Below are 25,814 nucleotides of genomic sequence, written 5' to 3'. Positions count from 1 at the left end.
AAAAACCGTTAACTATTAGTCAAAGATAACATAATTGAACACAAAATGCAGTTTTAAATGATGGTTTTTATTATTTAGTGAGAAAAAAAACCTCCAAATCTACATGGCCCTGTGTGAAAAAGTGATTGCCCCCCCTTGTTAAAAAATAACTTAACTGTGGTTTATCACACCTGAGTTCAATTTCTGTAGTCACCCCCAGGCCGGATTACTGCCACACCTATTGCAATCAAGAAATCACTTAAATAGGAGCTATCTGACACAGAGAAGTAGACCAAAAGCACGTCAAAAGCTATACATCATGCCAAGATCGAAAGAAATTCAGGAATAAATGAGAACAAAGTACTGTAATTGAGATCTATCAGTCTGGTAAAGGTTATAAAGCCATTTCTAAAGCTTTGGGACTCCAGCGAACCACAGTGAGAGCCATTATCCAAAAATTGCAAAAACATGGAACAGTGATGAACCTTCCCAGGAGTGGCTGGCCGACCAAAATTACCCCAAGAGCGCAGAGAAAACTTATCCGAGAGGCCACAAAAGACCCCAGGACAACATCTAAAGAACTGCAGGCCTCACTTGCCTCAATTAAGGTCATTGTTCACGACTCCACCATAAGAAAGAGACTGGGCAAAAACGGTCTGCATGGCAGATATCCAAGGCGCAAACCACTTTTAAGCAAAAAGAACATTAAGGCTCGTCTCAATTTTGCTAAAAAAAATATCAATGATTGGCAAGACTTTTGGGAAAATACCTTGTGGACCGACGAGACAAAAGGTGAACTTTTTGGAAGGTGCGTGTCCCGTTACATCTGGCGTAGAAGTAACACAGCATTTCAGCAAAAGAACATCATATCAACAGTAAAATATGGTGGTGGTAGTGTGATGGTCTGGGGTTGTTTTGCTGCTTCAGGACCTGGAAGGCTTGCTGTGATAGATGGAACCATGAATTCTACTGTCTACTAAAAAATCCTGAAGGAGAATGTCCGGCCATCTGTTCGTCAACTCAAGCTGAAGCGATCTTGGGTGCTGCAGCAGGACAATGACCCAAAACACACCAGCAAATCCACCTCTGAATGGCTGAAGAAAAACAAAATGAAGACTTTGGAGTGGCCTAGTCAAAGTCCTGACCTGAATCCTATTGAGATGTTGTGGCATGACCTTAAAAAGGCGGTTCATGCTAGAAAACCCTCAAATAAAGCTGAATTACAACAATTCTGCAAAGATGAGTGGGCCAAAATTCCTCCAGAGCGCTGTAAAAGACTCGTTGCAAGTTATCGCAAACGCTTGATTGCAGTTATTGCTGCTAAGGGTGGCCCAACCAGTTATTAGGTTCAGGGGGCAATTTCTTTTTCACACAGGGCCATGTAGGTTTTGAGTTATTTTTCTCACTAAATAATAAAAACCATCATTTAAAACTGCATTTTGTGTTCAATTATTTTATTTTTGACTAATAGTTAACGGTTTTTGATGAGCAGAAACATTTAAGTGTGACAAACATGCAAAAGAATAAGAAATCAGGAAGGGGGCAAATAGTTTTTCACACCACCGTATAATTATGGACAGAATGAAGGAATACTGGAGTCTACAACACACACCAGTTCCTTCTCTACTTGTGTGGGGCGCCTACAAGGCGGTTGTGAGGGGAGCCTATATTTCGGCTATAGCAGAGAAACGCAGACAATGCCAGGTTATCTTGGAAAATCTTGAACGTAAAGCGACGCAAGCTGAACAAGTTTTTATAAAGACCAACTCTGATGATAATTACAAGCTTTGGCAGGATGCACTACTCTCCTTATCCAGTAAGCAAATTGATTATACCAAACAAGGTATTTTATCCAGACAAATTAGGATAGTCGAACATGGAGACAAAACAGGAAGTACGTTAGCTTAATTGATTAGCCAGGAACGAGCACCTACACAAATAGCCACTTTAACTACAAATTCTGAAGTTTCCCTTACTTACCCTGGAGATATTAATACTGCTTTCCAGGCCCATTATTCCGAGCTATATACGTCTAAAATTACTAAGACCATTCCTCAAATTGCCACATATCTTAATGAGATCACCCTGCCACATCTTAGCGATGACGAAATCAAGCTCTTAGATGCTGATATCACACTACTAGAAATTGAAGCTGCCATAGATACACTGAAAAAAACAGAAAGCCCCTGGGATTGATGGTCTCCCTTCAGAACTTTATATTGCTTACAAAAAGCAACCAGCCCCTCGACTACTTAAAAAGCAAATACTTCTTGATGACAAAGTACCTCCTTCTATGTCTGAGGCCCTCATTACGGTGATCCACAAGAAGGGTAGAGATCCTGCCTCCTGCTCCTCGAATAGACCGATATCTTTATTAAACGTTGACGGGAAAATTCTGACTAAAATTTTGGTGATACGCTTTAATGGTTTCATAGTATCCTTAATTCACAGGGATCAATCTGGTCTTATTCCAGGCAAAGGCTGTGACATCAATCTTATGGTAGGCACTAATGAGCCAATCTTGCTCATCCAATCTTACCATTTCTATGTAATATAAGGGAACTGCCTAAAATTAGCCATTGAATATATTCACTCAATTTACCCTTCTACTACTCAGATTTGGTAAGATTGGATGAAAAGGATTGTACCGTTAGTGGCCACCCTAAGGAGACTTATGATAAATTTATCCACACAACATCTCAATGCAGTCAGCAGAGTTATCGCCACTCTTGACGCCGAAAAAGCATTTGATGCCGTAGAATGGGTATACCTCTGGGAAGTCCTTAAAAAATTTCGCTTCGGAAATAAATTTATTACAAAAATCCAGGCTCTATATTGCAGTCCTAAGGCCAGGGTACAAACGGGAGGCAGGATATCATCTTTTTTTCCACTAGAACGGGGTACTTGTCAAGGGTGCCTGCTATCCCCAGCCCTTTTCGCCTTGGCGATAGAACCTCTGGCGGCTCTTCTTAGAACCAACTCAAATATTATCGGCTTTGGTACTCCTGAATTGGAAGAAAAAGTATATCTCTATGCCGATGACTTATTGTTATATTTGGCAGACCCCTACTTATCCCTGACAACAGCTCTTAACGAAGTTTCTGCTTTCAGGGAATACTCTGGATTCAATATTAATCGGTCCAAGTCACTTCTCTTACCAGTTGATCCTTTACCTACTCATTCCCCACTAGACACTCCACTACAGGTTGTTAATCAAATTAAATATTCAGGAGTTGAAATATCCCCACAAGCTTCATCCTATTATGAACTAAATCTACTACCTTTACAGGGACATATTAAAGTGAACCTTAAGTGAACTAAAAAAAAATGAGTTTTACTCACCTGGGGCTTCCCTCAGCCCCCTGAAGCTGTCCGGTGCCCTCGCAGCCTCGTGCAGATCCTCCTGGACCCAAAGGCGACCACTTCCGGTTTTGCCGTCAGGACCCGACAGGCTGGGAACGCAAGTGATTCTTCGTGTTCGCAGCCACAATATCTCCATGTTGCTATAGCAGCATAGAGGGCTGCTATAGCAACATAGAGGGCGCTATTGTGGCTGGGAACGCGAAGAATCACTCGCGTTCCCAGCCTGTCGGGTCCTGACAGCGAAACTGGAAGTGGTCGCCGTCGGGTCCAGGAGGATCTGCGTGAGGCTGCGAGGGCACCGGACAGCTTCAGGGGGCTGAGGGAAGCCCCAGGTGAGTAAAACTCATTTTTTTAGTTCACTTAAGTGCCTCTTTAAAGCCAAACTGAGGGCGTAGGATACCTTTCCTTTGTCTCTAATTGGGAGAGTCAACCTAATAAAAATGTGCATCCTGGCCCAAGCTTCTATATCTATTCAGAAATACTCCAATGCTTATTCCGAATCAATTTTTCTCGGAACTCCATAAACGAATAGGCTCCTTTATTTGGAGTACATCAACCCCACGAATCGCACTAGCAAATTTACAGCTTCCGATTGATAGAGGAGGTATTGCGCTCCCTCACTTCAAACCTTTACTATTGGGCGGCAGTGTTGCATACAGTATTCTGGTGGTTTGCCCAGTCTGATTGTAATCCAGCTACAGTATTGGAGGCATTCATAATTGGCTCATAAGTGGCTTTTGCTCTTCCATTTAGGGGTCCTAAAGCCCTGCCTTCCCTCACACTGCCAATGAAGACTACTACTAAGGTGTGGATACTTGTGGATCGGTTCCTATCTGGAGCCGGACATTGATCGCCACACACCCCTTTATGGAACAATGCCAGACTTCAGGAATTTACTTCCATCCCAGATCCATCTTTGTGGGCAGAAAGGGGAATTCTTAAATTACGGGATATTGTGGGTAATGATGGTCTTCTCTCATTTGACACTTTAAAAGCTCAACACTCCCTTCCTAATTTTATGTATTTTAGATACATTCAACTGAGACACGCCTACAATGCCCAGTTTAATTCCCACCCTATAGTACTCCAATCTAATTCAGCAGAGCAACTGATGATGTATTCTGGCTTAATGGGAATCACACCCCAATTATATACTCTATTACTCTCACATGAGACTACCCCTTTCAAAAAAAACCTTAGAGCGTGGCAATGTGATTTCCCAGAACTTTCGTAAAAGGATTGGGAAAGTATTGTATCTGCCTTTATAAAAACTTCTATTGCAGCTCGTCATAGTTTAACTGCTCTTAAATAGAACTATAGAACCTGTTACTCCTCGAAGATTAACTCATATGCATGATCACGGCACTGCTGATGTCTGTTGGAGATGTGGGGCTGGGAATGCAGAGTTCACACATATCTTTTGGGAATGCCACAAAATCCTCCCTATCTGGTTGCAGATACATGACCTGTTAGTGGAACTTATTGGCCTTCAAATCCCTTTCACAAACCTAGCCATGCTTCTCAATCATTTTGGAGATACTTCACTTGAGGGGAAAAAGATATATCTTGCCCAATTGTTATTTTTCTATGCCAGACGGGCTATAGCGCTAGCCTGGAAAAAAGCCCACACACCAACTATTTTACAATTTAGGTCACCTGTTGATAATGATCTATCCATATATAAAAATATATATGAGAATAGAGGTTCAATCAAAAAAACTCTATAAGATCTGGAAGAAATGGCTATCTACATTCCATATTGATATCTAATCTCTATTATGTAACTTCTACCACTAATGTTGGATAACTATTCTGTATCCTGTATAATGTAGGGAGGGAATTGTGTTGTGGGCCTGGGGAAGAGACCGAGATGTGTTGTAAATGTTTTTTATTGTTGTATGTATATTTCATACTTACAAATAAAAATTGTTTTCTCAAAAAAGAATTGACTTGTGTGCCACTGCCACTGATACTTTTTAAACAAAGATGGATTTAATTTTAAAGGATGTAAATGGCATTGTAACAGACTTGCTTTTAAAATGTTAATTGCCTGGTCATTGGTTGGCTCACTATTTCTATTAGTGGGAGAATCTTTTTTGCTAAACTAATATATTTCGTTTAATATTATGGTTTGGTATTTATTTTTGTATCCTTCTTTTACAAGCAGCCTTTGTACTGTGCAAGGTTGGGGTAATTAGCAGAAGGGGTTACATTCGAGAGACGTATAAATGCCTGCCATTCATCCCTCTCATACACCTGGGTGTTGGTATGTAAGGTCACATCCACTCCACTGGAATAGACAAGACAGGTGGACTGGTGAGGTGCCAGGTGCAGTATGGGTGGGAGAATCATGGGGAGTGGGAGCAGTGGCATGGTTGGTAATTTGGGGGGATGAGACAGACTGGAGTGCAAGAAACATGGTTGGAGGCCATAATGGCCGCACAGGGAAGCAAAGCAGCATTGGCAGTACAGTAAAAGCACACTAAGCACAAAGAGGCATGAGGGGCGGTACAGCAGACACAGAGGGAGTGCAATGTGGGTTAGTGGCTGCACAGAGAGCACAAAGCAGCATTTGGAGGGTTTACTGGCTACTCAAGTGCAATGAAGCAGTAAAAGGGGCACAATGCACAGGGAGAACATGGGGGCGGGGTTATAATGAACAAAGAGACCAAGGAAACGATGAGAGGTGACATCATGTCTGCACAGGTGTGTGTGTGTGTGTGTGTGTGTGTGTGTAAGGAGTGTGTGTGGGGGGGGGGGGGAGAGTGAGTGGGTGAGGGCTAAGCTTACTGGTGCAGTGGCGAGGACTAGCCATATCCAATGAGATTTCAGTAAAAACTCTGAATTCATGTAGCACTATGGAAATGTTATTTTGTATACAAATGCATACAATCGAATCCCAATGAAGTTGCATTTTTTTGGGTCCATTTTCAAGCTGCATAAATTTGCATACACGATTTGCATAATCCTGCATCAAGTCAGATTTATTTGTCTCTCATTGACCATCCCTATTGAGCATACTGTCGTTAGTAATATCTGCCTATATTACTGGTATTATTTGTTGTCACTGAAATCTTTCACTGGTAATATTGTCACTGTATGACTGAGCTACACTTCTCAGTGAACACAGACATTGCAACTTGGCCACAGCCCTTGGCGATTCGCTCACACTATAAAATTTTGAGTGCACATTGCCTGCCACAGGCCCCTTCCCCTGGGGATCTTTGGTGTATCCCCCCCCCCCCCCTCTCCCAGAGCCCCTGCACAATGTGTGTGTGGCTGCATTATAGTAACTTACCTGTCCTGGTGTGCTGCTCCGTTCATGCTCCCTTTTCATCCCCGCTGCCTGCATCTTCTCCATGACCTGGTGCAGGTTATTTATACATAACATGCGCCACATGGAGAGGAGGCAGACGGCGGGCTGAAGACAGAGCATGGATCTCTACCTAATACTTGGGGACACCTCTATCTATGTATAGCCAGAGCTATAAGGTCGCTCTGGCTACCTTATAATAAGGGCCACCTATAGCTCCCTATAACGAGCAAGGGAAGTAAGGGATAAGTGAAAGCTGTGCCAGGCAGCACACTTGCGGTGTGATTCAGTGGGGGTTTGTAGGTTCATGGAGGGTGAAGTCTAGGGTGCCAGGATATCTGTACCTATAGGCTCCTGTGATGTAAATCCAGGCCTGGTTATTCTATATCTACTCCATGAAACCCCATTCATTTTGAATAAAGACGGAAGCTTCCATTTTGTAGTTTAAGGTTATCATTGTAATAGGTTCCCTTTCAGTTAAGAGTATACCAAATAGGCTTCTTTATTGACAAAGGCATGAACACCGATCTCTCTATCTCGATTTATATGGTGTGGTATACTATGAAGTATTGTGCTGAGCAGTGAAGCATCCTCTCCTGCAGAAAGCTTTGTGTTTTATACTTACACTGCACATGAATGAAGTTAATATAGGTTATCAATCAATTCACCCTCAGGGCCCTTTTCCACCGTCCGCCGTGTTTGCAATTGCGTTTTTAGATTGTAGCTATATGACAATTGCAAGTGAACAATGATTAACATGTTAGTCATAGTGCTGAATTTCCACCGATGCGCTTTGTTTTTTGCCCAATCGCTAATGCGCTGCATCTTCTGTGCAATTGCGCTTGGCCTGTATTAGGTTTTTCCAATGCCTGTCGCGAATCACAGCTCAAATGTGCTCAATTTTGCGGTCAAAATTGCAATCACAGCGTCATTGCAATGCTTGATTGTGATTTTTGGTGGAAAAGGCCTCTCATAGTGTGTTTAGGCCAACTCACCATTGTATGAATGTTGAAACACAGTGCTTCCGTCACACTTGTTTTAGGTTTTATGGATGAGCATTGCCCTCTAGTGTTGAAAAGCATGTCCTTCAGTCTTCAGAAAACATCCATTCCGGCTAAAATCTTCACCATATTCATTTGTACTTGTCATTTTAGGCGTTTTGTTTCTTGGTTATTACTTGCAGTTTCTAAAGCTGACTTGTTATAAAGATTATTTGTTGAAGGATATAAAAACATTTTGCTTTTCATCAGATGTGTATTATATGCTAAAGAAGACATGTTTATATTTCATGAAAAGCAAAATCGTCCCGAAGTGTCCAGTGGGTGTGGGCTGTGTATGTGGGGTTAACTGACCTAAGCTGTTGCCTCTCTCCAGAGGCGCTCCATGCTGCGTTCTATTTTCTTAAACTCTCGCTTTTGGAGTGGAAGTTCGAGTTTAGAAGACGGAAGTGTAAGAAGTTAGAATGTGGCATGGAGTGCTTTCGAAAAGACGCAGCCGCTTGGGTGAGTTAACCACAGCAACTTGCGCCCCACTTCACCACAAACACACACACATTCCGGGATGATTTAGCTTTTTCGCAAGATCGTTCTCGCTTAACCCCAATTTCTACAATTCAACTTATACTATCTGCTCCTGCAGCACTTATTTGTTTTTTCCCCCTGTAAAATATACCTGTAGTGAGATGAATATAGAGACACTGACACTTAATAATTTTATTTAAAAAAAAGTCAGTGAAGTGATACTGCCTAGCGCCTACATACACTCTCTGGAGGACTCAAAGCGTTAAGAGGCAAAGTATCTGTGCAAGTACCCAGCAAATAGCCTTTTCCAATTGGAAGTCTCCATATTGCTCTTATTATGTGCTTCCCTTCAACGAGCGCTGTAAAAACAGCGCAGGAGATTTGGGTGTAGCCGGCGCCACCATAATAGGAATTGCAACTATAGCAGCGCTCAGTGACTGATTTGGGCACCATCAGAAGACGGAGCACAAATCACTACAAGAACACTGTAATTTGGGTTGCCAGCAATAGCTGGAAGTCGAATTACGTTTTCCCCTACCATCCACGACGACCTGGAGGGGGAATAGTAATTAACATAGAAAGACAATTGAGGATGCACACCTAAGCGTAGACAGTATTCAGCTAGAATTGTAATGCATTTGGGTGCTATGTCTAAAAAACTGTCTCCTTGAGATCTATAGACAGCAAACTCTTACAAATAAACTTGACAAGTTCAGGAGGGATACCATTGACTACCAGGAAGATAGGGTGTACTCCTGGCGAGATAGTAGACAGTACAATAGACATCCTCCCAATCGACCTCGCCCCACTCCAGACAGTAATTCTACCCCTGACAATAGTTCTGGTGAGGGTTCCTCCACCTCTGGAGCTTTTTTAGGGCAAGGCAGACGAGGCCGAGGAGGAAGACGAGGAGGGGGAAGGGACGTTCCAGGAGACACCCGTGTCACCAGGAGCCAGATGCAACAGAGAACCTAGTTGTCAATTTATCCTCCAGAGTATTGACAGCGACTGAAAGTAAGGTATTGACCAAAGGACTAGGATTTGTACCGACCCATGCAGGTTCCCACCTTGAACTTGACTCTGATTTGTTTCATTTTTTTAGGACAATCCGTACCAAAGCATTTTTTACCAATCAATCAGGTTTCAATCCATCTACACTAAATTCTATCTTTCCACCAGAGGTGGACATCAGCATGTGTCGATTAAGAAGTAAGTGGTCTCCACCCACTAATTATCCATCTGTTGAAACTTTTATTAACTTGGTGAAACGAGATGTGGCTGCTTTACCACACTCGGGCTTACTCACGGGACTCAGGTACAATTTGACATCATCTGAACGTGAGGCACTTGATACATTGTGTAGTGATCCTGATCTCGTGATTAAGCCCGCTGACAAGGGGGGAGCCACTGTGCTAATGAACACCATTGATTATAGGAGGGAGGTCCTACGACAACTTGGGGATAGCAATGTTTATCTGAGGTTGCAACAAGACCCGCTACCTCAGATAAAACAAGAAATTGATCGTCTTGTTACTGCAGCTCGAGATAATAACACAATTAATAAACGCCTGGCCGATTTTTTGATTTCTGATTTCCCATTGACACCCTTATTTTACATTTTACCTAAGATACATAAGTCTTTAACGGCGCCACCAGGCCGTCCCATTGTTGCTGGCAGTGACTCGATTTTTCAGCCTCTTGCCATTCTACTTGACCAAGTATTCAGACCAAAGGTTGCTGGCATGAAGTCTTTTATATTGGACACCACGTCTTTTTTATCTAAAATTGCTCAGATTGGCAAGGTTGAGGGGCCGGTACTGCTTTGCACAATGGATGTATCAAGCCTTTATACATCAATTCCACATGACAGTGGTATGAGGGTGATCGAACGAGTATTATCCACAATGGCCCTATCCCCAGCATTGCTCCAGTTTTTACTGGACCTACTTCATATTGTGTTAACCCAGAATTATTTCATATTTGAGGGTAAATATTATCAACAGCGCCAGGGAACTGCCATGGGCAGTAGTATGGCCCCGGGATATGCCAATTTGTTCATGGACGATTACGAAAACCGTTTTGTTTATACCCATCCTGCATATCTGTCTAAAATTTTGCTTTCTCTTCGTTATATTGACGATATCTTTTTTATTTGGCAAGGGACAGTGGAAGATCTTTTTGACTTCAAGAATGACCTGGACAATGCCTTACCCACCATCAAATTTACACTCAAATTCAGCCCCAGTGAGATCCATTTTTTGGATGTTTTGGTAAGCCTCAGAGATTGCTTTTTACATACAAGTCCCTTTAAGAAACCCACTGATCGTAATACGTACTTGGCTGCAGACAGCTACCATCCACCCAGACTTAAACGTGGATTACCGTTCAGTCAGTTCTTGCGTATTCGCAGGATATCCTCCAACGACACAGCCTTTTACACTGAAGCAGGGAAGATGTATGAAACTTTAAACAAAGGGGCTATAGTGATACCATTCTGAGAGAAGCTCTAGAGAGAGCTGCTGGCATTGACAGGACATCATTGCTTCAATTTAAACCTAGGGAAAACTCTAGACGTATTCCCATGGTATTAACTTTTTCTCCTCTGTCCCAACAGGCAGTTCGTATCGTCCATGAGCACTGGCATATCCTGGGTAGTGATCCATCCCTATGTGACACCTTTGGAGAACCACCAGTATGTGCGTTTCGCAGATCTAGGAGCATCCGGGACTCACTTGTACATGCTAATAGCACTCCGCAAAGAGAACTAGCAGGTAATTGGCTTACTAATTCTGCTAGGCCACAGGGGATGTTCCCATGTGGCCATTGTGCTCAATGCAATTTTGTGGCTAGAGGGGACTCTTTCTCCCATCCACGAAGTGGTACCCGGTTCTCCTTTAAAAATTTTGCCAATTGCTCCTCCAAGGGTGTCATATACCTTATTACTTGCCCATGTGGTCTAGGATATGTGGGCCAGACCTCTAGAGAAATTAGACGCAGAATTAGCGAGCATCACAGTAATATTAGATGCCCAGATTTGACATCTCCACTAGCAAGGCATTTCTTACAGGCTGCACACAATGTCTCACAGTTGAGATTTCGTGTTATTGAGATAGTTCAGCCAGCCAAAAGGGGTGGCGATTTTGAGAAAAAGTTATTGCAGCGTGAATTGTTTTGGATATATAAATTGGATACTGTACATCCTCATGGTTTAAATGAGGAAGTGGATCTTTCATGCTTTCTGTAGAACTCTTTTTTCATATCATTCCATTGAGCTAACACTGTTGGTGAATACCTATGATATTTTAGCTTTTTTTATTTTTTTTAGGGTTGATATATATCTGTATGTGGATAAATTCTTTGTCCTGGTGTTATTAGATTTGCTCATCAGGGCCGGATTACCAACCAGGCAACAAAAGTAGTCGCTTGGGGCCCCATTCAGAGTCAAAGGAGCCCCATCAGCACATAAACCAGCCTTCGCCATCCTGTCAGCGGTGGATGGATGGTATAATGGTTAAAGGGACTCTGAGCAGTGCAGTAACTATGGAAAGATGCATATCATTTTAAAGCTCTCTTTCTCCTCTTTCCAATGATATATAAACCACCGCCCTATGCCTTTTAGTTTTCGCTATTTTCGCGATCGAAATCGCGGCCACGGCAATTTCAAACGCAAAAAAAAAAGCGAAAACTAAAGGGCATAGGGTGGCAGTTTATCATTGGAAAGAGGAGAAAGAGAGCTTCAAAATGAAATGATATGCATCTTTCCATAGTTACATTGTATTACACAGGACGACTTTTCTCCAAAGTCGGCAGCTCCATTCAGCACAATGCAATGAAATATAAGGAACCCAGGGGGATATAATTACAATCATCATGCTGGTAGGTGTGAGGAGGTAATGAATTAGTTGTGGGTATGCTTAAAGGCATACCCACAGGCACTGCTCAGAGTCCCTTGAAGGGCTCTGCCACTGACACAGGAGACCAGGGTTCGAATCTCGGCTCTGCCTGTTCAGTAAGCCAGCACCTATTCAGTAGGAGACCTTAGGCAAGTCTCTCTAACACTGCTACTGCAGGGCGCGTCCTAATGGCTGCAGCTCTGGCGCTTTGAGTCCCCCAGGAGAAAAGCGCGATATAAATGTTATTTGTCTTGTCTTGTCAAATGATGCCGTGCGCTGCTGATTGTCTTCAGAGCCAGGCTCTCCTCCTAGGTCCCCCTCCTGCTACTGTGTGCTCTGCCGCTGCCCACCCCTCCCTCCCTTCCCACAGAGAACCACAGCTGCAGCAAGAATGATAGCAGCAGATGGCAAACGTTCACTTACCTATCCATAATCCAAGCGATAGAGATCCCGTCATCTGAAACCCATCTGTCTCTTCTACAGTGCAGCCGCTCGCTCTGAACTTCCTGATTCTCAGATCAGACAGGAAGTAGGAAGTAGTAATAGTAGTAGTAACAGAGCGGCAGCACTCTAGAGGAGACAGATGGGCTCCGGATGACGGGACCTCTATTGCTTGGATCGCAATAGGTGAATGTGAGTCATCTGGTGCTGTCATTCTCCCCCGCTGCGGCTGTCTTCTCTGCTTGACTATCGTATTCACTGAGATGGAGGCTGCATGGTGGCTGTCTAGTTTGGGAGGAAATCGGTTGTTCGGTGGTGGGGGTGGTTATGTAATTCTGTCTGGGGAACGGCTTCCGGTTTAGCGGTGTCCAGAGCTTTCTGCTATTGCCAGGCTGGAGATGCAGGGGGAAAATGCTGCTGCTGTGATATCTGGTGCCCTCTTCACAGGGGTGCCCCAGCCCCAGAGTGCAAATGTCCCAGCCATTCATCTCTCACTCTGCATTTTGCCGCTGCTATTCCCTGCATTGTGCACCCACAGAGGAAAGCGGGCTGTTGCCCATAGCAACCAGTAGCTCGGCTGCCCCGGTGTGTGTGCGGCATGTTGCTGTGCAGCTGCATCTTCTGATTCTATTACGACATGATGGGGGGCCCAAATCAGTTACTTTGCTTAGGGCCCCATTTAGCCTTAATCCGGCTCTGTTGCTCATGTATATGTTTTGTTTGTTTTCTAGAATACCAAGACCAACACACCGCTCAACATCACCATTTCACCGTTTCTGACAAGTGCTGTGGATTTCTAAGTCTTTTTAGCTGCAGTTCCTTCTGCTACCACTATACACTTGTGGCGCTGCTCCCTATCCCCATACAAAGCGTGGCGGCCATCTTGGGATTGGAGCTCTGTGACACTCCTTCCCAGTGCCAGCCAACGCTATGGAGGTTGAGGATGTTTGCGCGTGACGCGTATGAAGCCGCGTCGCGCGTCGCGTGACGTCATCGCGTCACAGGGCCGGCCCCGGTGTGATGGCCTCTTTTTCAGATTAACAGAGGTATATAAACAGCGCTATTCGGATTCCGTATCCAGGACACCGCCGCTCTGCATAACTCTGCTGTTGCCTCCAGCCATCTACAGCTAAATCCCATTGACAAAGGAATTCAATTCCGAAACGACGCGCCGTCTGGGTAAAATAGCGGTGTTCCCTCTCTTCACTATGATGTTTATGGACTTTTTGCTTTGTCACTTGTTGCTGTAAATATCTTTAATATTGCTTAGCCAGTGCATGATGTGTTCTCCATTCCTCTCATGCACCAATCAGCAGTATGGTGCTATGGCATATGTGTTGCATTATTGTACTTGATTGTATATCATGCATTTGGCTGTGCATTGATGTTTATATAGCTTGCACAGATCACTTTACATGTCTTTTTGTATGACTTGTCAGCACTTTCAATACAAACTTTTTTGCAATTGAATATACAAGGTGTGCATGTCCTTTTACTTCCTATTGGAATAGTAATTAACGCCACCAGGACTTCAAAGGCACCCCCATCTTACTACAGATTTTCTACATTGTATAGCAATGAAGCCCGGCACCATCTGTATTAAATGCTCTTTTATTGATTCATATGCTTGTCAGCCATCATAGCAACGTTTCAAAGCAAGAGAGCTTCTTTATCAAGCTAAGCTGCAAGGCAAATACAACTCATATGTGCTAAACACTTATTTATATAGTGACATGGACCTGCAAGTAACCAATCAAAATAGCCAGTTTCAAACATCCTATCAGAAAAGCTCCACAAGGAGCAGACCTGATGGGGAACTGTTTAGGTACTTACAGATTGGATCGCAGCATGAAGTACCACCTCTCTCTGATTTAAATCGATTGGTTCACGCTCTGCTGCGGCGGTTAGGTGGCTATGTACTCCCTCAGCCTCCTCCCACTGCGCCGCCGCCATCGTCGGACCAGGTGGGTAACGCCAGAGTCACGTGGGCCGGGCATGACGTAGCCTGTCACTGCCCGCCAGGGGCGTTGCTAGGATCCTAAGAGATCTGGGGCACTTTTGGGCATTCATACAGAAAATGGGTGTGGCCATGCACTAGAATGTGGTTGTGGTCATGGGTGGAATTTACCTGAATTTAACAGTGGTCTAAGTAGGTCTTCCCAGAAAAATGTTGGATAAAGCCCCCCTTTCCATTAATATAGCACAAAAAAAAATTGCACCACCTCACATATATAGGCAGTGTCACTTTTAGACAGTTACCTGGCTTCTGTGCTGGATTTCTGCTGGGTGGGCTGGCCTGCTGCCAGTTTGTCTGGCAGACCCCCAAATCATTCCCTGACCTTCCAATGCTACCACGGGCCTCTCAATTAGGCACCACAGCTCTCTGCATGCCCCCATAAATGCATCACAGCACCCAGCATGGCACCACAGCATGGCCTCAATGGAGCCTGCTGGGTGCCTCTATGGGGCATGCTGGGTGCTGTGGTGCCATGATGGGTGCTATGGTGCCATGCTGGGTGCTATGGTGCCCCTATAGGGCATGCTGGGTGCTGTGGTGCCACCCTGGTGCTGTGTAGTGCCATGCTGGGTGCTGTGGTCCCTCTATGGGGCATGCTGGGTGCTGCGGTGCCTCTATGGGGCATGCTGGGTGTTGTGGTGACATTCTGGAAGCTGTGGTTCCTGGAGCCTCCATAGGGAGCATGCACATTGTGTGTGTCCTCACTGTTCCTCCGTTCAACCCTCCCATGCCCAACAGATTAGCTCAGCGGGAGGAACTATTCATCTCCTCCATCCGCTCTCCAAGTCTGGAGACATCCTGTGTAGCTGGTGATTCTCCCCCTAGCATCCGAGAATTAGAACACTAGTGGGAGAAACCCGGAAGAGAAGATGTCTGCAAATCTGGAGACCAAGCAGCCGGAGGCAAGTACTGCCACCTGCTGCCTGACTCTGCCTGGGGGACATCCAGGGCACCCCAGAATAGATCCGGGGCACGTGCCACTGATCTTTGGGGCTAGCAACGCCCCTGCTGCCCGCCCACATTACGTAGTCCAATCAGTGTGCTAAAAACGAGCTCCCAATCTGCGGGATCGTTTGGTCCATGCAGATATGGGGGACCAGGATCACAAAGCAGACTTTCATGTAGGGGCACATTTCTGTGTTTGAACTGCATACACTGCAGTTCGGTCAGATTACTCACCCCTACAGGGGAACCAAATTTAAAATGAAGGGATGCCACACACGTGACTCCACATATGTGGTATATGCACTTAAATGCCCGTGTGGCCTGCTTTATATAGGCCAAACAACTCAAAAAATGAAAGTGAGACTTTCATCTCACAAACATGCCATACATACGTGAAGGTTTGGTTGATCAAGCTGTGCCCTATCACTTTAGTCAGGCTAGACATAATGTAAGCTAACTTAAATATATGATTATAGAGCAGGTTATGCAGCTTAGAAGAGGAAGTGATAGAGTGAAGAGATTACTTTGGAGGGAGGCACATTAGATCAAAAAAACTTGACACCATGGAACCAAGGGGCCTCAATTGAGAACTGGATTTAGTCCCTTTTTTATAGTTCTTATATTCCTGCATATTGAGTCCCCTTGTTTCCATGGTGACTACAGTTAGAATGTCTCTATACTGGCTCTCTGTAAATATTATATATATATATATATATATATATATTATATTTATATATATATATATATATATATATATATATATATATATATATATATATATATGTACTAGCTGGTCGCCCGGCGTTGCCCGGGTATGTAGTTGGCTAGTGTTACCTCTGCCCACTTTTTCTAATCCTAACACACAATTACTCAAGGATGCCCTACTTTGTGAGCTTTGCGGTCATTGGCATCAATAATTGGCATTGAAATAAAATAAATCTAATTGGCTGTGGCTCCACTCCTTTGAAAATCAATAGGTGAATTTTGATTAGCTTTTGAAGGCTCCACCCACTTTTCTGAATATTAATCCCAGTCACCCAGTGACCAACTGTGCAAAGTTTAAGAAACCTGCCATTGACAGAGTAAGAAAAACAAAAGTTTGCTTTCTTAAAACAGAAAGAATTTGCGATAATTCAGGTTGGAGTGAGCTTAAAATGTCTCCCAGTGCATCACTGTTGAATATATGCAAATTAACCATCGTTACGATTAAAAGCTAAACACACCTCCAGAACTGCTGGAATGCAATGATGTGTCAGCTTGTTAATTTGTACAGAGCCATGATAATCCAACATGCATACAGACTGTTTTGGATTGTTTGATCCTCATCAGTGCATGGCATGGATTAATTTGGCTCTATGCAGTAGGGCTTGTAACACCGAGAGGTACAGACTAACCAGCAAGCTCATGGTGAGTGGTGACCCAGAACTCATTGGAGTGTGTAAGGGTCCTAAAAGCCCCCTTACTAAGATGTTAAGAAAAACAAAAGTTTGCTTTCTTCAAACAGAAAGAATTTGCGATAATTCAGGTTGGAGTAAGCTTGAGATGTCTCCCAGTGCATCACTGCTGAATATATGCAAATTAACCATTCTACCCTTAGAAGCTAAACACACCTCCAGTGTAACAGTGTAAGAGTGGCTGCAGTTTACATTTTCCAGTGAAATTTGTATTTGTCTCTTTTTGGTTATGAGAATAAAAAGTATCCTATACTTTATTCCAGGTAATGTACTATGTGTGTGCCAAATTTTATTGAAATCCGTTCAGCCGTTTTTGCGTGATCGAGTAACAAACATCCAAACATCCAAACTTTCCCATTTATTATATTAGTATGATATATATGCACAATGCATGTTATGTTGCCACTAGGTGGCATTATTCCTCCAGCTACATGGAATAGCCCTTGCTGTACTGATTTAATGTTGTCACTTAGTAGATATCTGCCCCCGCTATGGACTGTATTCACCTGTAAATTAGTTGCAACCAGATGATATGGTATGGTTACTAGCCATGTGCTTATACATTCTGACAGCGGAGGTCTTGTTTACATCTGAAGTGGGCGGCGTGCTGGCTTGCCGGCGCACCACACACTGGGCTACGTAATGTGGGCGGGCGGTGACAGGCTACGTCATGCCCGGCCCACGTGACTCTGGCATTCCCCATCTGGTCCGCCGATGATGGCGGCGCAGTGGGAGGAGGCTGAGGGAGTATGTAGCCACCTAACCGCAACAGCAGAGCGTGAACCAATGAATTTAAATCAGAGAGAGGTGGTACTTCATGCTGAGTTCCAATCTGTAAGTACCTAAACAGTTCCCCATCAGGTCCGCTCCTTGTGGAGCTTTTCTGATAAGATGTTTGAAACTGGCTATTTTGATTGGTTACTTGCAGGTCTATGTCACTATATAAAGAAGTGTTTTGCACATATGAGTTGTATTTGTCTTGCAGCTTAGCTTGAGAAAGAAGCTCTCTTGCTTTGAAACGTTGCTATGATGTCTGACAAGCATATGAATCAATTAAAGAGCATTTAATACAGATGGTGCCGGCTTCATTGCTATACATTGAAGAGTGATCCGGTGTGCTGCCGGATCTGGCCGAGGCACATCCTGAGGCAAGCAGAAGAGGTGCTCCACTATTTTCCTATTGATTTTCCACATGGGATTTGATTCAAAAACCATATCCCAAGAATATCCTTACCTATTTACCACATCTATAAGATCATTTTCAACAGGAAAAAAAAATCTCGCTTAACTTCGGTAATACCTTACTCGACTTAATTTCTTAGGAAATATAATTCATGAGAAAGGTTTGTGAACTATCCCCATATGTACACCCCAGGATGGTCAAGGAGAAATTATGAATTTTTACTTCATGTAAAGAGCAAAGTTATCTAACATTCATTTCTCCCTCATGAAAACTAAATTTCACATTACAGTCCTAAAACAAAACATACCATTAAAGGTGGCCATACACTTATAGATTTGCAGCAGATTCGAGCATCAGATATATTTCTGTCATATGCCTGTCAGGTCAAATCTGACAGGAATCTATCTGATGTGTGCCACACACCAGGAACAGATTTCCAATAGATTTCAGAATAGCAAAGGATTACAGAAGCTCTATGCCCGAAAGAGTTAAAGTGGACCCAAATTAAAAATACAAGATTTCAGAAATAAAATCTATTTTCTAAATTATAATAATAAATAGCAGCCTTTTTTCAGCTGCTTGATGACAAATATAAATTATTTCACATTTATTGGAGGAGCCCTTCCCTTACTTTCATGTTTTCGGGACAGAATCCGGCAGACTGGTGGAGGAGATAAAAACAAAACACAGGCTGCTAGTGATGATGTCACAGGGGAGGTGATCTCAGCTTGTGTAAGATTTCACATAGACGACGCCCCTGTGAGGGAGGGTAGCTGATGACAAACACACCCATGATCTAAAACCTCCTACTAAGCTCAGAAGTAATGTCTGCCACCTGTAAAACCCTAGTTATGAAAAGAGAAGGGTGAAAAGCATGCACTAAAATGCTCATAGGCGTGAAGGAGTGTTTATTTATCTTTGTGAGTGGTGCAACTAAATATTTTGAATTAAAAAAATGTTTGGTTTGGGTCCACTTTAAGACAACACTGGGAAATAATGGAAGGCACACAAAATATTCACACTTTGGGCAAAATTGAGCCTTTCTCCTCTTAGGCCTCGTTCACGCTAGTGCAGATGGTATGTGATCAAAATGTAACGCATGCCATCTGTGTTGCCATGCATTGCATTGCTGATCCCATGCACTACAGTGAATGGGTCAGCATTGCGTTTTGCTGAAAAGGCATGCAGCAGTGCTATATCGTATCGCACTGATGTGCAGCACATGAAGGGCTTGATTCACTAAACCGTGATAACTGATATCACGGTCGCGCTAGCGTTTTGCGTGCGTTACAACACGCGTAAAATCACGAATTTTCGCAATTCCGCGCGAAAAACATTACACGCGTTATATTGTGCGCAAAACGCTAGCACGACCATATCAGTTATCTCGGTTTAGTGAATCAAGCCCGAAGTGTGAACGTCAGACAGTACAGTCACACCATACAGGTTTATATATACGTTTAGTGTGAACAAAGTCTTAGGGGGTGTACTCACTTTTGTTGCCAGTGGTATAGATGGAGCAGCAAATGTACATGCTTATACAAGTGTACACTGGCTGCTTTACTTTGTATCAAAATGTCATATTTGCAGCCAGTCAGAGGTCGGTCTATCTATCTATCTATTTGTGTCTTTTATGCTTCTTAAAACATGTACATGTAGGAAACATTTCACAAAAAGTTTGATGTTTCACTTTCAGTATTAGTCACTTTTGTCACAACCTCTAGGTGTAACATGTAAAATCTGCTGTACTGGCAATAATAGTAAATAAATACATGTGTAAAGGTCACATTTATATTATCTGAAGGCCCCCCCATGCACTTACTGCTAAATACACACTTTAGATTTTCCTTTGCCAGAATTATCATTCTGGATGGAAATTTAAAGTGTGTACAAAGGTAGCTAGCCTCTTTTTTTTGCATTCCCCAAATTATATTGTCTGTCCTGGTGTCATTTATTCCCTGCTTAAGCCCCATCTACACCATACAATTTTTTGTCCACTTCGATTAACCTCCCTGGCGGTAAGCCCGAGCTGAGCTCGGGCTATGCCGCGCAGGGGGAGATCTCAGCCCCTGGTGGGGCGATTTTTAATCTGTAAATTGCTGTGCGCGCAGCCAGCACTTTGCTAGCCGCGCGCACAGCTTGATCGCCGCCGCTCTGCGGCGATCGGCCGCACGCAGCGGCGAAAGAGGGCCCCCCCCCCCGCCAGAGCCCTGCGCTGCCCGGACCAATGAGTTCCGGGCAGCGCTATGGGCTGGATCGGAGGTGTCTGACGTCAGGACGTCGGCTGACGTCCATGACGTCATCCCGATCGTCGCCATGGCGACAGGAGAAGCCAAACAGGGGAACGCGTTGTATACGCGTTCCCCTGTTTGCTATAGATGCCGGCGACGATCGCACTAGAGGGACACATGCGCCCTCTAGTGGTGTTTCATGTAGCTACCACTCTGGTAGCTTTACATGAAACAAAAAAAAAAAATTAAAAAAAAAAGTTTTTTTTGCCAATTTGGCAAAAAAAATTAACCGCCAGGGAGGTTAATTGATTCAATTCAATCCGACATGTCCGATCGGGATTCGATTTAATTTGCCATTGTTTTGCAATGGCAAATTGAATCGAATCGAATCAATGAATCGAATTGAACTAAAAATTATATGGTGTAGATGGGGCTTAAGAGTCCCAGTAACATGGAGCTGCTGGTATGTCTGGAGGAGGAGGAGGCATAATGCTGCTCAGATTGTTGCCTCACACGTTACCATTGCATTGTTGCAAAGGCCAGGATCAAGCAAGATCCCTGCAGACTAGCAATGCATATGTTACTATGGAGGGTGGTGGAGAGACAACAAGCGGCACACTATAGAGCAGCTTCCTGCAGGTAGAGGTAGTGGTAGAACAATGCGCTCACTGGTAGCTTGAGGGTGCTTTTACACTGGGGCGGTATTTTTTACCACACCCCACTGCAGCCCAATGAAAGTATATGGGGCCGATCACAGCGACGCGATGCGGCACTATACGACGGAAGTGATGTTTTTGCCGCCTCCCCGATACAAGGACGGATCTACATTACCGCACAGATATGTGGCAACGTGAGGCAGACCGGAAGTCATGTAAGTCTATGGCGACACAGGAAGTTTAAAAAATTTGATCAGTGGCGTTGCGGTGCACATGCGCGGAAGCTTGTTTTTACAATACGCTTCCGTTCACTCCCTTATTTCCGAGACAGGAAGTGTAAGCGAACGTCACTTCCTGTTTAGCTGTCAGCTAGAGGGGGATTACCGGTTATTAACGCAGAAATCCTTAAAAGCCTGTTTTTTGCGGTGCCGCCAATCCACAGTCTGAAACCGACCTCAGTGTCGTGGGTCGCTAAGGATCTATCATGCCACTGTGCACACATTAGATATGCGCATGATTCTTGTCTGATGCTGGGAATACACGGCCATTAAGATGGCTCGATAGATAATTTCCGACATGTCCGATCACCGTTCGATCAATTTGCGGCTCGATTTCTTATTGAAGTGAATTGAAAAGAGATAAGAAGAATGAGCAGAAGATAAGAGAATTGATCGAGCAAAACGATCGTGTGCAGAATTGAGCGCCAGAATCGACCCGTGTATTCCCAGCAAAAAGGTAGTCTTTATCGGCTGTCTTGCCAGAGATTAAATAGAACCTAAGTTGTAATATTGAATAGCCTAGCGCTAGCTACATGATAGCCGCTGTGCAGCGGCATCCCCCCACCCCCTCCGATCGCCGTCGGCGATCAAAGCAAACAGGAAATCCCGTTCAGAATGGGATTTCCTGTTTGGCTTCCCCCGTCGCCAAATAGACGATCGGGATGACGTCGTCGACGTCAACGACGTTGTGACGTCAGAGGGAGTCCCAATCCACCCCTCAGCGCTGCCTGGCACTGATTGGCAAAGTGCTAGCTGCGTGCAACAAAAAAAATTATACAAATCTGCCCACCAGGGCCTGAGAAATCCTCTGTGGCGGCTTACCCCGAGCTCAGCTCGGGATTATCGCCAAGAGGGTTAAAGAGAACCTGAACTGAAAATAACTGAATAACTGAAAATAAGTCAGAATAACCATACACAGGTCATACTTACCTCCTGTGTAGTCTACTCCTCAATCTCTTTCTCCTCTCATGCGTCCTGTTTGTCCACTGTGATCAGTGGATTTCTCCGTCCTCCATTTTAAAAATGGCCATTACCCCATAACAGTTTCCTGGTCAGCACACTGTTAAACTGCAATATCGCCCACTTGAGCCACAGGAAAACATGGACATTACCTTGCACATTCAGTTGTAACTGACAGCTGCTGATGTATAACTGTCAGCAACTGGTATATTTCAGTTCTGACAAAATATTGTCAGAACTGGAAGGGATCACTGTAAGAATAAAATGGTGAGCTTCTGAGAGGAACCTACGGTGAGGTTAGTATGGAAAATACATTTGCAGGTGCATCATGTGTTTATTTTAAATAATTTTTCTCGCTTCAGGTTCCCTTTAAAGGGAACCTAAAGCGAGTAAAATTATTTAAAATAAACACATGACGTAGCTGCAAATGAATATTACATACTAACCTGAGAATTAGTTCCTCTCAGAAGCTCATAATTTTCTTCTTACAGTGATCCCTTCCAGTTCTGACAATATTTTGTCAGAACTGAAATATACCAGTTCCTGTCAGTTACAACTGAATGTGCAAGGTAATGTCCATGTTTCCCTATGGCTCAAGTAGACGATATTACAGTTTAACAGTGTGCTGACCAGGAAGCTGTTATGGGGTAATGGCCATTTTTAAAATGGAGGATTGGGAAATCCATTGATCACAGTGGACAAATGGAACACAGGAGAGGAGAAAGAGATTGAGGAGTAGACTACACAGGAGGTAAGTATGACCTGTGCATGGTTATTTTGACTTTTTATTTTTAGTTCAGTATCTCTTTAAGAGGGCAAAGACTGCTGGTATGGAAGTGGTTAAAAGAAGTTATGGCTAAAAACTGTATCAACTGTAACAACCTCCTTATTTTCCATGTTCCTCCTCTATTGTACTCCCTATCACAGTATCCTGCGGTAGTGTTTCTTATTATAGTTCCCAAAATTATGGTGTGCCTCTATAATGGGGCTCTTTAGTATACTGCCTCACTATCATACTATTTTTATTACTGTGCTCCTCATTATACTGATCACCTAAATTGCCCTTCTTTTTATGGAGGAGCCAAGGAACCAGGGAACCCTGGTTGAAAAAGCTTGCTATACAGTAATGTAAATCTTTTTTTAATGCTCTACTGGAATCATCAGGGCACCGGATATTGCTGCTAGTAGAATATCTGTAAAATTACCGACATTCTACTAAATTCCGATATTGAATATTGGTGATCTTTACCAATATTTTATTATGACCTTGCCTAACCTAACCCTACTCAAATACAGAACCCTCCTTCTACCGAATCCTAACCCTTAACCCCAGGCGCCCGGAGACTTCCACTATGTGATTTTCATATGGAGACTTCCTATTGCCGTTATACCTCTACTGGTGAACTAAACCTATTTCCACTTCATAACACACAAACCACTGGTGTTGGGACACTCCCCCTACGTGCCTGCACTCACCCTGATGTCCTCCCTTGTTGTAACCTGTTGTGGGAATTGACATCGGAGAATGACCCTCACACTTTTTCTTTCGTACACCATCACTAAAACTCGAAGGCACTCCAAAAGTGTAAAACCATACGTTTATTTTAAAGGTTAATTAAAAAGCACACTCACAATTAGTGTTGGGCGAACAGTGTTCGCCACTGTTCGGGTTCTGCAGAACATCACGCTGTTCGGGTGATGTTCGGGTTCGGCCGAACACCTGATGGTGTTCGGCCAAACTGTTCGGCCATATGGCCGAACTAAGAGCGCATGGCCGAACGTTACCCGAACGTTCGGCTAGCGCTGTGATTGGCCAAACGGGTCACGTGTAGTGTTGGGCGAACATCTAGATGTTCGGGTTCGGGCCGAACATGGCCGAACTCCGAACATAATGGAAGTCAATGGGGACCCGAACCTTCGTGCTTTGTAAAGCCTCCTTACATGCTACATACCCCAAATTTACAGGGTATGTGCACCTTGGGAGTGGGTACAAGAGGAAAAAAAAAAATTAGCAAAAAGAGCTTATAGTTTTTGAGAAAATCGATTTTAAAGTTTCAAAGGGAAAACTGTCTTTTAAATGCGGGAAATGTCTGTTTTCTTTGCACAGGTAACATGCTTTTTGTCGGCATGCAGTCATAAATGTAATACATATAAGAGGTTCCAGGAAAAGGGACCGGTAACGCTAACCCAGCAGCAGCACACGTGATGGAACAAGAGGAGGGTGGCGCAGGAGGAGAAGGCCACGCTTTGAGACACAGCAACCCAGGCCTTGCATGAGGACAAGAAGCGTGCGGATAGCAATTTGCATTTTGTCGCCATGCAGTCATAAATGTAATACAGATGAGAGGTTCAATAAACAGGGACCGGAAACGCTAACCCATCACAGATGTTCATTGTTCATGTTACTTGGTTGGGGTCCGGGAGTGTTGCGTAGTCGTTTCCAATCCAGGATTGATTCATTTTAATTTGAGTCAGACGGTCTGCATTTTCTGTGGAGAGGCGGATACGCCGCCGATCTGTGACGATGCCTCCGGCAGCACTGAAACAGCGTTCCGACATAACGCTGGCTGCCGGGCAAGCCAGCACCTCTATTGCGTACATTGCCAGTTTGTGCCAGGTGTCTAGCTTCGATACCCAATAGTTGAAGGGTGCAGATGGATTGTTCAACACAGCTACGCCATCTGACATGTAGTCCTTGATCATCTTCTCCAGGCGATCGGTGTTGGAGGTGGATCTGCACGCTTGCTGTTCTGTGTGCTGCTGCATGGGTGTCAGAAAATTTTCCCACTCCAAGGACACTGCCGATACCATTCCCTTTTGGGCACTAGCTGCGGCTTGTGTTGTTTGCTGCCCTCCTGGTCGTCCTGGGTTTGCGGAAGTCAGTCTGTCGGCGTACAACTGGCTAGAGGAGGGGGAGGATGTCAATCTCCTCTCTAAAGTCTCCACAAGGGCCTGCTGGTATTCTTCCATTTTGACCTGTCTGGCTCTTTCTTCAAGCAGTTTTGGAACATTGTGTTTGTACCGTGGATCCAGAAGGGTATAAACCCAGTAATTGGTGTTGTCCAGAATGCGCACAATGCGTGGGTCTTGTTCAATGCAGTCCTAGGCCGAAGAGGTCATAGCCTAGGGTCACAAAACCTGTTTATTGGGCAATTTCAATGGTGGCGAGTCTGACGTACATAAATCGCAGCAATGGCCGTTAGCAACGTCTGAATCTCACGAAATGTCTCATGCAGGTAGAAGACATATTGTTAGACTTGGGCTCCAAAGATGGGTTCCCTACATCTCTGCAAACCAGAGTTACAGGGCTCCAAATTTGGTAAAATCCCCCATAGGCTTTCATTGGGCCTCCTATTTACAGTTCCAAAATCTCACATCTTTTCAAAGGGCAATTACTCAGCAGTGGCAAATTTTCTAGCATTGTAGGGACCCTTAGGGGGAACATGACTGGTGAGTTTCGGGCCCCTAGGCCGAAGAGGTCATAGCCTAGGGTCACAAAAACCTGTTTATTGGGGCTATTTCAATGGTAGCGATGGTGACGTACATAAATCGCAGCAATGGCCGTTAGCAAAGTCTGAATC

Source organism: Hyperolius riggenbachi, chromosome 1 (genome assembly GCF_040937935.1).
Source record: "Hyperolius riggenbachi isolate aHypRig1 chromosome 1, aHypRig1.pri, whole genome shotgun sequence".
NCBI lineage: Eukaryota > Metazoa > Chordata > Amphibia > Anura > Hyperoliidae > Hyperolius > Hyperolius riggenbachi.
The sequence above is the reverse complement of the archived record's forward strand: the minus strand, read 5'-3'. Positions refer to the sequence as shown.